The following is a 9926-nucleotide window of genomic DNA, read 5'->3' on the forward strand; positions in this document are numbered from 1 at the left end:
AAATGGACATGATTCATAACTTACCGTGCAAGTTTCCGCAATGATATACTGAATTATTGTGCAATAAATTAATCGGGCCAGTCATCACACTCTAAATTTCGAAGTGTCCAGCAAACACAGAATAAGTGTAAATACACATAATTGGTGTAAATTAGTAGCTATATACACCCACAAAGTGCGTGTACACCTCTCTTTTTGATGTTAATTTATAAACACAGGTATAAACTCTTTAGAACGGTTATCCCTTGCTGACACCTAATACTGACAAGAACAGATCACAAGCTGTCGTTATGGGCAAAAATTTCCGCATTTTGTCTAACACTCGAGAGCTTTTAAAGATAGGAACACAAATAGAGTAGGACTGCCCCCCACTTAACTTCATTCCTGACAATTGACGTCTATTTAGTCCATACTGGAGGAAACTAGCAAAACATGCTTAATTTTATGTGTATATAATGCTAAAAGTAGAAGCTCCTGGACACATTAAATTAATTTGTGGGACCTTTAAATACCATGCAGGATATAAATATGTACCTGCTGACAACGCATTAACCGTAGTAGTAAGAACCGTATGCATTTGTTATGGTATAAAAATGCTCACTTGTATTCTCAGTAAATCCAAAAGGATTCCTTCTCATGTCAAAAGCTTGTGCATGCACAAACTTCTACAACTTTAACCTTAGCGTAACCTCAAACCTAATTTGTGCTGTTGTCATATTCGGTCATCAGTTAAAAATGGGATGCATCCACGTCCTACCATTGAGTAGATCCAAGAAAATAAATACATAATCGCCTGATTTCCGTAATTCTTAATGAGAAACACGTTTATTAAACCGGCGAAGTACTCGCTTAAAATGATTCTATATTGGCTTAAAAAGATGCGGTTGTTTGGGTGGTTTTTTTTTCAGGCAGTCAAATTTCCCCATCAGTTATCAACAGCTGATATAACCTGGCGCCTTTTCGAGGTTGGTTGAAAAGAAAAGGTTGCCCTTATCAATGGCTTCAGTTAACATTACACACCAAAAAGTTGCAACAAACATCTTTATACAAGCAGAAAAAGATCTTACGCACTAAATTCAAGGAAGAGTGCCACAAAGAATCAGCTATAGCGACAGGTGCAACAACGAATTTAGAATCAAATATAAATAAATTCGCAATTCTTATCAGCGATGTAGTATGCCATGAAAGGGTTTAATCCATTTAATACGTTTCATTCATGTTGGCCAAGTCGACGCCAATTTAAGTGCGACATGTGACATGTAAGGAGGTGATATAATTTAGATGGATTTTGAAAGAATTTCTTCATGCCCTGCAATCAGCTATGTTATGAGCAATCACGAGAAGCGTAAGATCTGGTTTGCTTATAGTCAATTTGGCATAAATCACAGCATAAATCTTTAATAAATAAATATTAAAAACCCTCGTATTCAATGCACTCGATTAATTCAAGACAAATCAGTGATCTGCGACCGCCAGAACTGCGTTCGTTACACATCCAGATACGCAATGTTTTCAGCTTTAAAAACATTTTCAACGAGTTATTTATTGCGAGTCACGAAAGCTGCTACATTTTATACAAAATTGGCATCAATGCGCATGCTCAAAATAATATTTACATTTGCAACGATTGGCATTTCATCTTATAGCTTTAAGGCACCGTGACGTCAGAGCGTTTGTGAACGCGATTCAGTTTGCTTGATCAGTTTTGATATTCTCAATCTTCAAGACAAGAGAAATGAACTGGCACTGGAACTCAATGCACCCTCCAAATGCGACATTAAGATGCCGACAATAATGTTTTTGAATGCAATGGTAAGAGTGTTTTTATGACAAAAAAGATCGAAAGATAAAAAGATAAAAAGCCACAGGCCTGAAAAATGATACAGTCAGCTGTTGTTGTATTAGGATGCAGGCGCACCTAAAAATGACATAACCCCGCGAATTCAAGATGACTGCAAAATTTTTCTTTAAGTACTTTAGCAGGATATCACTCAGTAACATTGCATTCCAAAAAATAAAATGTTGAATGTCATACTTATTGATATAATTTTGACACTTAATGTAAATTTGAAATAATCATATAATCATTCATTTCTTTAGGAATTGATTGTTTTCGAAGTGAATGAACACCAAATATGAGCATATCCAGAAATAGGTCTTTGAAAATCCGTTTTTTTAACGGCATTTCGAACTATTTTAAGTTACAGAACAGTCGGTTATTTTTCCATATAAATCACGTTTATCAATGATCATGCATGTGTTCTAACGAATAAGACTTGTGGACAAGAAAATGGTTGTAATATGACGATATTATAGGAACCTGAAGTTGCAATGAATATGGCTGATATATCACTGTTTATCGCTTTCGCGGTGCAGCTCATATAGTAAAATAAATTTATGAAGACCAATACTCTGGTGGCAATGATAGACCGGGTGAGCTCTGTTTTCTGTGTGAGGACCGTATTATAAAGAATTATAACATACTCCGGTTTGGATAAATAAATGGCAGTGTGCCAAAACACAATGCCGGTTTATTAAGCAAATGTAGCAAATTACAGAAAATTGTTACAATATTTTATAATTATGCCAAGCACAGAAAAGGTGGGGAGCTAAAAAACGCCCCACGTGAAGTCAATTATAAAGTAGGAAACGCAAAAGGGGTCAGTGGAGGGAGGGTGAATGAGCGATATTCAGGCTGAGAGTCGAAATGTTAAATCAATGACCTTGAACTAACAGTTCATGCTCACTTTTATACGGTAGGCTCACGTATTCACGTGAATCGTGATATGTAAATTTACTGAAATGTCGCAATATTCCACGGGAAAATGAACAGGTTGTACAAGTTTAATTGCGATGAATATATGACCAAAAACCCCATTCCACGTTCCCCACAATCCTTGAATAGCCCCTATAATCCCCACGAAAGCAATAAAATGTTTATTCGCTTAAGCAAATAACTTTTTTATCGCTTTCGCGGTGCAGCTCATATAAGCAGTGTTTACACTAGAGACCTATACCTGACCTAAGACCTAACTTAAGCAGTTAGTCCTGTAGTGTAAACGCACTAGGACTGACCTAAGACCGACCTAGGACCGACCTAAGACCATGATTTCAGGCCAAGCATTAGAGGTGGCCTGAAAACATGGTATTAGGTAAGTCCTAGGTAAGTCTCAGGTCAGTCTGGCGGTGTAAACACATTTTCATTGACCCAAGTGTGATCGAAGCTAATTTCCTTGACAACAGACGTAAATTCGAGTCTTTGATGTCAGCATTTAGCGGGCTTGGAATTTTAGCGCGATTTTGCAAAAATTAGGGGGAAATTCAGAGTTGATAATTAGCCACATGGCGAATTTCGGAACTTGCCGATAAGTTATATCATATATTTTTTAATTTTGCATGAAATCGTTGTTTGCCAGTAATCCAGTAATACGTCATATTCTTTTACGAGGCTTTGTAGTTTGTACGAAATAAACAAAGAACTGCAAGCTTATATTTTAATACTCTTCTCACAGTACTTTATGTTGCGTGTATGTATATAAGTCCCGTTAGGTAACTGGTGTAAACACACCCTGTAAAACTTGGTTAGGTACTTCTCAGGTACGGGCAAATGTCAGGTAAATGTCAGCCCCTTCGTGTAAACACGGCTATAGTAAAATAAATTTATGAAGACCAATACTCTGGTGGCAATGATAGACCGGGTGAGCTCTGTTTTCTGTGTGAGGACCGTATTATAAAGAATTATAACATACTCCGGTTTGGATAAATAAATGGCAGTGTGCCAAAACACAATGCCGGTTTATTAAGCAAATGTAGCAAATTACAGAAAATTGTTACAATATTTTATAATTATGCCAAGCACAGAAAAGGTGGGGAGCTAAAAAACGCCACAAGCCGATTATAATGAGGCACCCCACCCCATCCGGGCGAAAATTGCCACCAAAGCAGGTATAAACTAGGTAGAAAAACTTCGTAGAAATAGAGATAATATGAGTGACTATACCTAATGGCTAAGATACCGCGAAACAAAGAATAAAGCGGAGACAAAACTATTAGAAGCAAAGCTCTGACGCCGAGCGTGAACACAGCCCCTGCATGAGCCCACGCTACAGCAACAAAGCATCATAATCAATTCATGTTTTAAAGATATAATCCACGAAGAATTCTGCGACATGTAATCGCAATTATAATAAACCCGAATTTAAGCTGGGTGTGCGAATGTATTTGAGAAAAGCATCGGATCGCCAGCGCCCCATCGCGCGGATTTGCGGGTCGGAAAACCCGCATTCTGCCGCGTAAGTCGCCGCGCCAATACGGAAACTGTGGCCCTTATATTTCGCGCCACCGAGACCACTGCTACGAAAAAGCAAGGATAAAAAATTGGTGAAGCGTGCGCGTGGCACCGCAGAACCAGAAGGCATCCTGAACAGCGGGCCATCCGATGCGCCTCGTACGGATAAATATTCCAGTAAGTATTGAACCGGGCATATATCGGAACGACGTAACAGTGACAATGCAACAGGGTGTTGGTTATAAGAATGTTTGAAATCGTGAAAAGTAAGCTTAAAACCCACTATGAAACCGGATGGCGTTACAATCTTAAGAACCTGGTCCGATCGAAGAACTGACGGGGAGCGAGTGCAGGTGGTAATTTCCCCGATGCGCAAAAACGCAAAAAATGCAGTAGAGCACATGGCAGTAAAGAGGCGCCGCTCGAACTCGCCAGAACATAGCATGGGAACCTGATGGAGAATACGCCGAAGTATAGGTAACGTAATGGGCAATCGTGTATCGATTCGCGCACCTAACTTTTTATAGCCTTTTAGCATTTCCAGCACCCAAAAAACCTTGGTGGGGTCTGGGTAACCGGCCAGGCGATGGCTATATCCGAGAGCAGAGACATATGTTTGAGCTGTAGATGGCGCATATTGATACTTAAACATGTAAGCAATAAATAAACTTAAATCGGTAGGGGTTAACGGAAGCGAAACAACGGCCCCACGAAGTGATTCGTGGGAAAAACGCTCATATAACCGCCAAGCCCTGCGGTAGGTGGGGACGGACGAAGGCTGCAAACTTGCTTGTACAAGATAAGAGGTTATATCTGCCAATTTTGCGGAAGGAGCTGGTTGGGAATCACCGATGGATAACTCTGTACGCCGACCGGCGCCAGCGCTCGGAATTTGGAAACCTGTAAACGCGACAAAGCATCAGCCAAAGTATTCCGGACACCAGGAACATGCTTGGCACGAAATAAAATATTAAATTTCAGGGAGGCTAGCACCAGCTGACGGACAAAGACCATCACAGTAGGATCCCTAGATGTCGTCTTATTGATGATTTCGACTAGCGCAGCGTTATCGGTATAAAATACTATACGCTTGTTTCGCATGAGGCTACCCCATAAAAGGACACTAAGGACAATGGGAAAAAACTCCAAAACGACAATGTTAAGTTTTTTCCAGTCTTCCGACCAAGGACCATAACACCAAAAGTTGCCAAATATTGCACCAAAGCCCGAACCGGCAGCGGCGTCAGTATATAAATTCAAACTATCAGAAGGGAGCCAATCATCGGAAAGAAAAAACGAACGGCCATTGAAGTCGTCCAAAAAGGATTTCCAAAGGCTCAAATCAGCTCTAACTGCCTTGGTCAGCCGAATACGATAATAAGGGACAGTAATGCCTTTGGTTAAATCAATGAGGCGCCGTAAAAAAGCCCTACCAGGTAATACGACTGAGCACGCAAAATTAAGCAGGCCAATCAAAGATTGTAGCTCCTGCAACGTTGCCTTTCGACGGCCAAGAAAGCCGGACAAAAGTTCGCGTGTTTTCAAGATTTTATCGACCGGTAAGCGAGCCTCCATCGTATTCGTGTCTAATTCAATGCCAGCGAACGTCAGAATTGTGGAAGGGCCGACCGTTTTCTCTGGAGCAATTGGCACCCCTAAATAGTCACACAAAAACAAAAAACGCCCCAAAGCAGCGCGACATTCTTGATTCGTTGCACTGGCCATGAGGTAGTCATCAAGGATATGGATGAGTTGAGGAATATTGCAGTGAGTTTTTGCAACCCACTCAAGGGCAGTGCTAAAAGTTTCAAACGTGCGACAGGAAGAGGCACAGCCCATGGGCATAGCCCGGTCGTAGTAGTATTTCCCCTGCCAAATTATACCTAACAGTGGATAATCAGCCGGACGAATAGGTATGATGCGAAAGGCACTCTTTATGTCAGTTTTAGCTAAAAAACAGCCTGGACCTAATTTTTTAATCATAGCAACAGCATCGTCAACACGACTGTACGACACTGTAGTATGTTCAGATGAAATGCCGTCATTCACAGAAGCACCTCGCGGAAACGATAAGTGATGAATAAGCCGAAATTCCCCGTGAGCTTTTTTAGGGACAACCCCTAAAGGCGAAACCCGAAAATTGATGAAGGGAGGTTGAGAAAAGGGGCCTACAATACGACCGGCCATAATTTCTTTCCGAAGTTTAGCACTGACGACATCATGGTGTTGATGAGCCGAAATCAAATTATGCGAACAAAAAGAGGTACGAAAGCCCTCAAAGTGAAGGGGAAACCCAGAGGTAAAACCCTCAAATAACATAGAAACAACATCAACAGCATATCCTTGTAACAACGGTAAAAGGCGATCAATTTTTACTGGGGTTGGAAGTGCGTGCCCCAGGTGCTGGCTTTGTAACAGCAGGTTTGCTTGAGGAACGAAAACTACAACCCTTCGCAGAATGCGTTGCCCCACATTTGAAACAGGTGTGCTTGTACGAACAACCCGCGCACGTAAAACCCTTATGAAAAGCACGACAAAAGCCAAGTGGAACATATGGATTAGATTGCAGAGTACGACTAGCAGGCTGGGCACTCTGTGGCCTTACCGGAGCATTATGTGTAAAGCGCTGAGCGCGAATCCACAATTCAAATTGGGTCGAGCCCCAAGGCATTTCATGTGCCTTTGTCTGTCGTAGCGACCGAAATTGAACATCATAAAATTTCCAATCGGCCCCCCGCATAGCTAAATCGCGCACTACCTCCCCATATTTCATTAAAGCTGGTGCTTCCTGGGGAAATTTACTGGTGTAAACTGCCACGAAAATCTGGAAGGCTGAAGTCCACGCATCAATACTGGTTATAGGTTTAGTTTTATTTGCTGGCTCTAAAGAAAGTGTGGGAACCGACTGTTCTCCCGGTGCCAGAGAAAGCTGGTATCGTGTTTCCCCAACATGTGGTTTTAAGAGAGAATCAAAATCAATGAACTCATTAGCCCAGATCTTAGCCTTCACTTTTGGACTGACCAGGGCATCGATAGGAATGTTAACTGAATTAAAGGGGAAACCAGAACCAGATGATGCTGGACGCACAACCGCCATATTAACGTGCTCACCTGTAAGGTGCTCTAAGGCTGATGCCACCGGCCCCTGCACTTGGGCATCAGCCTCATTGCTAGTATGGATGGGTACCTCCCTGGTATCAGCAACCGATGGAACTGGTGGAGACTGTATAGCTGCAACAACTGCCTGGGCAACCGCCGACGCAATCCTGGTTACGGTTTCGTCTGCTATACCTGAAAGAGGTGCGACAGCCAGGGGAGAATTTGCCGGATCCCGGGAGCCAGAGGCCACAGAAGAATTAGCCTGATCAGGGGAGCCCAAAGATACATTGGTATTGGGTGCTAAGTGTCTGGCTGCATTGCGATTAGATGTTCGTCGAGACCCTGGTATTGAAGGATTGGCACGACGTTGTATCCGAGTACTCGGACGTGTGGCAGGCATAGTCTAAAGAAAAACTAGAACAAGCCCTTGCAACCAATTATGTTATCTAGGAATGAAGGTCACTATGTAACACTATATCACACAACAAGCACATATACACCAACAAGAAAACTCAAATTATGAGCGGACAAGACAGGTTTCATATGAGCATGGCATACCACAAGGTAGCCGAATACAGAATTGGGTATAACAGCACATAACAACATGATGGCAACCATCTGTGTATTGAACCCAGCAATGGGCATCTGCAGTAAACATTGCTATCCCATGTATGCATACTAATACATTAGTGGAGAGGCAACCATGGCATATTACGTGCGATCACGTATGTAAATTCCCCACTGAATGTAATTGCTGAGTTCTCAACAGGGGTCATAACAGCCATAACCATATGTGCACCCAAACATTCATGCTTAGATCTTACCCATAAGGGTAAGTTCTATTCCCCATTGCCTCAGGATGTTACCTTTAGCCGCCAATAAGTGCTCCCAAAAGGTGGAAACACTTGTTTGAATAAATAATCAATCGTAACATTTAACAAGAAATAGCATATACCATGTCCATAATAAAATAAATATCATCATATATAAAAACAAACATCAAACATCAAATGGTGAGAAGTATTAACCAACAAATAATATAACATAAACAATAAAACAAAAACACGCAAACATAGATCCGTGCTGGGAAAAGGTGGTAGAATCCCGAGCAAGGGCAATTAATGTAAAAACTTGAGAGCCTTCAGGATGGCCCCCCGATAACTTTTATATAAATAAAACTGCCCTTTTGGGTTACAGTGCACCCCATCCGGAGATAGTAAATTATGTCCAGCTTTACGGAATGGCCGATGTTCCCATAGGAGAACACCAGGCATCTGATCAAGCACCACAGATAAATATTGCCGCAAAAGTGCTGCCTTGTTGTTAAAAACGTTATCAGGTGTTTGTGAATGTGAGATATAACGGTCAATTACTTGGCAAACAACGACAACACTAACATGCAGAGTATCACGTAAAAATACGGTTAATTCTTCCAAACGCGAGCCAGCCGCCTCAGGAGACATAACGGACAAGTCATTTGTGCCTAATTCCAAAATAATAATGTCCGGCCGTTGACTTTTTAGATATGGCAGGTCATATTTAAAGACCTTATCAACAGTGCGACCGCCCACGCCGTGTAAATACACGCCTGCGGAAGACGCCAAATTAAAATTTTGTTTGGCACGTAAATCAAATGCATTATCTAAGTCATTCTGCAGACGACGTACAAACGAATGGCCAAAAATTAAAACCTGTGGTACTGAACCATCCATAGTTACAACACAAATGATAAAATGAAAGGTACGATACCTGTTAATAATGAATGTGCTGGACTATCCTCAACCTCGTACCCATGCAGAGTAGAGAAAAGATTTGCAAACTAGAATTAAAATTTGCAAGCACTTTTGCAAAATTATTATTAAAATTAATTATAAAAATGTATACAATCTAATTGCAAATTATAGTTATTATCCCTAAAATTAATCGTATAAAACATTATTTTTAAGAACATTATAGTTATAAGAACATTGTTAATCACATATCGCAATGAGTCTATATTTGTACGTTTTGATAACTGTCAAGGCCGGCCTCCACCAGCACATACTATCAGTGCGACCACACTGCGACCGATTTGGCACATGCTCGGCGACCCGAAACTGTCATTAAGCCGGCCGTCGTGCTTAACTTTTTTGTACGCGTATGACAGTAAAACTGTATTCTACGTACGTGCGATTTCAGCGCGTACTTACGTGCAAGTGGAGGCCGGCCTTTACTGACCTCACCGATTTTAATAAATACGGGCTATAGTGGTTACCCACTAGCTCAAGTTGAATACAGATTAACTGCGGGTGAAAAAGATTAACCTATTCATACATAGGCTACATTATAGCCATACGGTAAAGACTTGTAAAGGATATAAAAATTGTATCAATAATTAAGTTGTAGGCTATGTTTATGGTGATAATGCGAAAAAATATAAATTAATGTACATGCAACGTATTCTCATTCCGGATTTTCAGGACTTTGTTAAGAAATACGTTTGCTGTTTGCGTATTACCAAATGTTTGTGTTTTATGAGCTCATTTTGTTCCTATATATT

Source organism: Dendronephthya gigantea, unplaced genomic scaffold (genome assembly GCF_004324835.1).
Source record: "Dendronephthya gigantea isolate DGI-Jeju-01 unplaced genomic scaffold, DenGig_1.0 000030F, whole genome shotgun sequence".
Taxonomy (NCBI): domain Eukaryota; kingdom Metazoa; phylum Cnidaria; class Anthozoa; order Malacalcyonacea; family Nephtheidae; genus Dendronephthya; species Dendronephthya gigantea.